Here is a 7,500-nt window from a genome sequence, read left to right on the forward strand (position 1 = left end):
ATTTTGCCACCAAATTTTATAATCTTTATCATTAGAGCGGGCCCACCAACCTCGTCTCTGTACTTTATACATTTCTCCTCCATCTGCACACACCTTTTCAAACATTAACGGAGAGAGTTCCTTGGACTTGCTTTAAATGTACATATTAGATATGTTGGAATCTCTCTCCTTTAGAAGTTTCCCCAGCCTTAAAACTTCTTTCATTTTTACTCCTCTCTCCATACTTATTTTCCTCTCTGAACGTATCAGAGAGGATTTTATTTCTGACACCTCTTGACTTTTCTTAAATTCAGGGACGTAATTTTGTTCATAATTCAGTGGACTTTTGTGTATTTTATACTTTAAATATTTCCAAACAGTCTCCCTTCTAAAAGTGATAGAACGAATTTTCGTCTAACACTACTTTCTTGGTTCAAAAATTTTATACAATCTTATAACTTTTTCAGTTTTAACAAATTTTGGTTACAGACAGTTGATGCTCAGTTTGTACAAGTATGCAACATTTATAAGTGCATACAGGTCACCAGCCTTATATTACAAGGCTCACCACATATGGGCCATTCGGTCTTAGACACCGACCCGTGGTAATGCTGTGTGGAGATTAATAATAATCCGCAACGGAAAACCGGAACGAGAATAGTCGAGAAAGTATATTCTCGAGGAGCGGTAGACTGCTTTTCAACCGAAGTCATAAAAGAGCCACACGCTCGACGCTACTCCCGACCGGTCCGAGCGAACCGAAAGTGCCTTCCTATAAATACCGAACGGCCGGCCGCTAGGTCGGCGACGCATGGGCTTACGCCCAGGCGTATGCCTGTGCAAACCGCCGTGAGAGCGTACCATCCCGCCGGCACGGTAAAACTTAGACTGAAAATATCGTCGAACATATCCTTTCATTTTATAACGTTCTATACATGAAAATTAATAAATTAACATGCAGGACATAATAAATTCACATTCTCATGTAAATCATGGGTTTAATTAATATTTTAAAAAATTTTAAAACCGCCCAGAACCGATGAGATGAAAATATTAAAACGATATTTTTGCATTTTCTTACGGTAAAACATTAACAAATAAGCGACTATAGCAATATAAAACTCCATTTGTAATTTAATTAATCAAAATTAATATTTTTCTTTGATTTTTCAGCGATCCAGAACCGATGAGACGAAAACATTAAAACGATATTTTTGCATTTTCTTACGACAAAACATTAACAAATACGAGACTATAACAATATAAAACTACATATGTAATTTAATTAATCAAAATTAATAATTTTTTTTGATTTTTCAGTGATCCAGAACCGATAAGTCGAAAATTTTAACAATCATATTTTTGCATTCTGTACCGTGGATCGATCGTTAAACGCTATTGAACTAACGTCCGTGATGGTATAAATGCAGATTTTCGCTCCGTTTAGCCAAAATAACGAACTTTAGGTGCGCTCCGAAATATTTCAAAGTCCCAGCGGCGTATTGCTTCGCCTCTTAGAACCGATTAGTCGAAAATTTTAACAATCATATTTTTGCATTCTGTACCGTGGATCGATCGTTAAACGCTATTGAACTAACGTCCGTGATGGTATAAATGCAGATTTTCGCTCCGTTTAGCCAAAATAACGAACTTTAGGTGCGCTCCGAAATATTTCAAAGTCCCAGCGGCGTGTTGCTTCGCCTCTTAGAACCGATTAGTCGAAAATTTTAACAATCATATTTTTGCATTCTGTACCGTGGATCGATCGTTAAACGCTATTGAACTAACGTCCGTGATGGTATAAATGCAGATTTTCGCTCCGTTTAGCCAAAATAACGAACTTTAGGTGCGCTCCGAAATATTTCAAAGTCCCAGCGGCGTATTGCTTCGCCTCTTAGAACCGATTAGTCGAAAATTTTAACAATCATATTTTTGCATTCTGTACCGTGGATCCATCGTTAAACGCTATTAAACTAACGTCCGTGATGGTATAAATGCAGATTTTCGCTCCGTTTAGCCAAAATAACGAACTTTAGGTGCGCTCCGAAATATTTCAAAGTCCCAGCGGCGTATTGCTTCGCCTCTTAGAACCGATTAGTCGAAAATTTTAACAATCATATTTTTGCATTCTGTACCGTGGATCCATCGTTAAACGCTATTAAACTAACGTCCGTGATGGTATAAATGCAGATTTTCGCTCCGTTTAGCCAAAATAACGAACTTTAGGTGCGCTCCGAAATATTTCAAAGTCCCAGCGGCGTATTGCTTCGCCTCTTAGAACCGATTAGTCGAAAATTTTAACAATCATATTTTTGCATTCTGTACCGTGGATCGATCGTTAAACGCTATTGAACTAACGTCCGTGATGGTATAAATGCAGATTTTCGCTCCGTTTAGCCAAAATAACGAACTTTAGGTGCGCTCCGAAATATTTCAAAGTCCCAGCGGCGTATTGCTTCGCCTCTTAGAACCGATTAGTCGAAAATTTTAACAATCATATTTTTGCATTCTGTACCGTGGATCGATCGTTAAACGCTATTGAACTAACGTCCGTGATGGTATAAATGCAGATTTTCGCTCCGTTTAGCCAAAATAACGAACTTTAGGTGCGCTCCGAAATATTTCAAAGTCCCAGCGGCGTATTGCTTCGCCTCTTAGAACCGATTAGTCGAAAATTTTAACAATCATATTTTTGCATTCTGTACCGTGGATCCATCGTTAAACGCTATTAAACTAACGTCCGTGATGGTATAAATGCAGATTTTCGCTCCGTTTAGCCAAAATAACGAACTTTAGGTGCGCTCCGAAATATTTCAAAGTCCCAGCGGCGTATTGCTTCGCCTCTTAGAACCGATTAGTCGAAAATTTTAACAATCATATTTTTGCATTCTGTACCGTGGATCGATCGTTAAACGCTATTGAACTAACGTCCGTGATGGTATAAATGCAGATTTTCGCTCCGTTTAGCCAAAATAACGAACTTTAGGTGCGCTCCGAAATATTTCAAAGTCCCAGCGGCGTATTGCTTCGCCTCTTAGAACCGATTAGTCGAAAATTTTAACAATCATATTTTTGCATTCTGTACCGTGGATCGATCGTTAAACGCTATTGAACTAACGTCCGTGATGGTATAAATGCAGATTTTCGCTCCGTTTAGCCAAAATAACGAACTTTAGGTGCGCTCCGAAATATTTCAAAGTCCCAGCGGCGTATTGCTTCGCCTCTTAGAACCGATTAGTCGAAAATTTTAACAATCATATTTTTGCATTCTGTACCGTGGATCGATCGTTAAACGCTATTGAACTAACGTCCGTGATGGTATAAATGCAGATTTTCGCTCCGTTTAGCCAAAATAACGAACTTTAGGTGCGCTCCGAAATATTTCAAAGTCCCAGCGGCGTATTGCTTCGCCTCTTAGAACCGATTAGTCGAAAATTTTAACAATCATATTTTTGCATTCTGTACCGTGGATCCATCGTTAAACGCTATTAAACTAACGTCCGTGATGGTATAAATGCAGATTTTCGCTCCGTTTAGCCAAAATAACGAACTTTAGGTGCGCTCCGAAATATTTCAAAGTCCCAGCGGCGTATTGCTTCGCCTCTTAGAACCGATTAGTCGAAAATTTTAACAATCATATTTTTGCATTCTGTACCGTGGATCGATCGTTAAACGCTATTGAACTAACGTCCGTGATGGTATAAATGCAGATTTTCGCTCCGTTTAGCCAAAATAACGAACTTTAGGTGCGCTCCGAAATATTTCAAAGTCCCAGCGGCGTATTGCTTCGCCTCTTAGAACCGATTAGTCGAAAATTTTAACAATCATATTTTTGCATTCTGTACCGTGGATCGATCGTTAAACGCTATTGAACTAACGTCCGTGATGGTATAAATGCAGATTTTCGCTCCGTTTAGCCAAAATAACGAACTTTAGGTGCGCTCCGAAATATTTCAAAGTCCCAGCGGCGTATTGCTTCGCCTCTTAGAACCGATTAGTCGAAAATTTTAACAATCATATTTTTGCATTCTGTACCGTGGATCGATCGTTAAACGCTATTGAACTAACGTCCGTGATGGTATAAATGCAGATTTTCGCTCCGTTTAGCCAAAATAACGAACTTTAGGTGCGCTCCGAAATATTTCAAAGTCCCAGCGGCGTATTGCTTCGCCTCTTAGAACCGATTAGTCGAAAATTTTAACAATCATATTTTTGCATTCTGTACCGTGGATCCATCGTTAAACGCTATTAAACTAACGTCCGTGATGGTATAAATGCAGATTTTCGCTCCGTTTAGCCAAAATAACGAACTTTAGGTGCGCTCCGAAATATTTCAAAGTCCCAGCGGCGTATTGCTTCGCCTCTTAGAACCGATTAGTCGAAAATTTTAACAATCATATTTTTGCATTCTGTACCGTGGATCGATCGTTAAACGCTATTGAACTAACGTCCGTGATGGTATAAATGCAGATTTTCGCTCCGTTTAGCCAAAATAACGAACTTTAGGTGCGCTCCGAAATATTTCAAAGTCCCAGCGGCGTATTGCTTCGCCTCTTAGAACCGATTAGTCGAAAATTTTAACAATCATATTTTTGCATTCTGTACCGTGGATCGATCGTTAAACGCTATTAAACTAACGTCCGTGATGGTATAAATGCAGATTTTCGCTCCGTTTAGCCAAAATAACGAACTTTAGGTGCGCTCCGAAATATTTCAAAGTCCCAGCGGCGTATTGCTTCGCCTCTTAGAACCGATTAGTCGAAAATTTTAACAATCATATTTTTGCATTCTGTACCGTGGATCCATCGTTAAACGCTATTAAACTAACGTCCGTGAAGGTATAAATGCAGATTTTCGCTCCGTTTAGCCAAAATAACGAACTTTAGGTGCGCTCCGAAATATTTCAAAGTCCCAGCGGCGTATTGCTTCGCCTCTTAGAACCGATTAGTCGAAAATTTTAACAATCATATTTTTGCATTCTGTACCGTGGATCGATCGTTAAACGCTATTGAACTAACGTCCGTGATGGTATAAATGCAGATTTTCGCTCCGTTTAGCCAAAATAACGAACTTTAGGTGCGCTCCGAAATATTTCAAAGTCCCAGCGGCGTATTGCTTCGCCTCTTAGAACCGATTAGTCGAAAATTTTAACAATCATATTTTTGCATTCTGTACCGTGGATCGATCGTTAAACGCTATTGAACTAACGTCCGTGATGGTATAAATGCAGATTTTCGCTCCGTTTAGCCAAAATAACGAACTTTAGGTGCGCTCCGAAATATTTCAAAGTCCCAGCGGCGTATTGCTTCGCCTCTTAGAACCGATTAGTCGAAAATTTTAACAATCATATTTTTGCATTCTGTACCGTGGATCGATCGTTAAACGCTATTGAACTAACGTCCGTGATGGTATAAATGCAGATTTTCGCTCCGTTTAGCCAAAATAACGAACTTTAGGTGCGCTCCGAAATATTTCAAAGTCCCAGCGGCGTATTGCTTCGCCTCTTAGAACCGATTAGTCGAAAATTTTAACAATCATATTTTTGCATTCTGTACCGTGGATCCATCGTTAAACGCTATTAAACTAACGTCCGTGATGGTATAAATGCAGATTTTCGCTCCGTTTAGCCAAAATAACGAACTTTAGGTGCGCTCCGAAATATTTCAAAGTCCCAGCGGCGTATTGCTTCGCCTCTTAGAACCGATTAGTCGAAAATTTTAACAATCATATTTTTGCATTCTGTACCGTGGATCCATCGTTAAACGCTATTAAACTAACGTCCGTGATGGTATAAATGCAGATTTTCGCTCCGTTTAGCCAAAATAACGAACTTTAGGTGCGCTCCGAAATATTTCAAAGTCCCAGCGGCGTATTGCTTCGCCTCTTAGAACCGATTAGTCGAAAATTTTAACAATCATATTTTTGCATTCTGTACCGTGGATCCATCGTTAAACGCTATTGAACTAACGTCCGTGATGGTATAAATGCAGATTTTCGCTCCGTTTAGCCAAAATAACGAACTTTAGGTGCGCTCCGAAATATTTCAAAGTCCCAGCCGCGTATTGCTTTGCCCCGAAATTTTTCAAAGTTCCAGCGGCGTGTTGCTTTCAAAGTGCCTCCCTCTAAATACCGATCGGCAGGCCGCTAGGTCGGCGACGCACGGGCTTACGCCCAGGCGTATACGGGGGCAAATCGCCGTGAGAGCGTGCGATTTTGACTTTCGCAATAAGATAGTCTCCTTTATGAAAAGGAGCGTACACGTCTCCCAAAAAAAAAAACAGTTTCATGACGATCAATGTAGTTCTTGATCGAAATGTATCATAGGACGAAGATTTTATCGAAAAGTACGAACTTTGGCGACGCATCGAAATTTTTCAAAGTTCCAACGGCGTGTTGCTTTCAAAGTGCCTCCCTCTAAATACCGATCGGCAGGCCGCTAGGTCGGCGACGCACGGGCTTACGCCCAGGCGTATACGGGGGCAAATCGCCGTGAGAGCGTGCGATTTTGACTTTCGCAATAAGATAGTCTCCTTTATGAAAAGGAGCGTACACGTCTCCCAAAAAAAAAAACAGTTTCATGACGATCAATGTAGTTCTTGATCGAAATGTATCATAGGACGAAGATTTTATCGAAAAGTACGAACTTTGGCGACGCATCGAAATTTTTCAAAGTTCCAACGGCGTGTTGCTTTCAAAGTGCCTCCCTCTAAATACCGATCGGCAGGCCGCTAGGTCGGCGACGCACGGGCTTACGCCCAGGCGTATACGGGGGCAAATCGCCGTGAGAGCGTGCGATTTTGACTTTCGCAATAAGATAGTCTCCTTTATGAAAAGGAGCGTACACGTCTCCCAAAAAAAAAAACAGTTTCATGACGATCAATGTAGTTCTTGATCGAAATGTATCATAGGACGAAGATTTTATCGAAAAGTACGAACTTTGGCGACGCATCGAAATTTTTCAAAGTTCCAACGGCGTGTTGCTTTCAAAGTGCCTCCCTCTAAATACCGATCGGCAGGCCGCTAGGTCGGCGACGCACGGGCTTACGCCCAGGCGTATACGGGGGCAAATCGCCGTGAGAGCGTGCGATTTTGACTTTCGCAATAAGATAGTCTCCTTTATGAAAAGGAGCGTACACGTCTCCCAAAAAAAAAAACAGTTTCATGACGATCAATGTAGTTCTTGATCGAAATGTATCATAGGACGAAGATTTTATCGAAAAGTACGAACTTTGGCGACGCATCGAAATTTTTCAAAGTTCCAACGGCGTGTTGCTTTCAAAGTGCCTCCCTCTAAATACCGATCGGCAGGCCGCTAGGTCGGCGACGCACGGGCTTACGCCCAGGCGTATACGGGGGCAAATCGCCGTGAGAGCGTGCGATTTTGACTTTCGCAATAAGATAGTCTCCTTTATGAAAAGGAGCGTACACGTCTCCCAAAAAAAAAAACAGTTTCATGACGATCAATGTAGTTCTTGATCGAAATGTATCATAGGACGAAGATTTTATCGAAAAGTACGAACT

This window comes from Osmia lignaria, unplaced genomic scaffold, assembly GCF_051020975.1.
Source record: "Osmia lignaria lignaria isolate PbOS001 unplaced genomic scaffold, iyOsmLign1 scaffold0036, whole genome shotgun sequence".
NCBI lineage: Eukaryota > Metazoa > Arthropoda > Insecta > Hymenoptera > Megachilidae > Osmia > Osmia lignaria.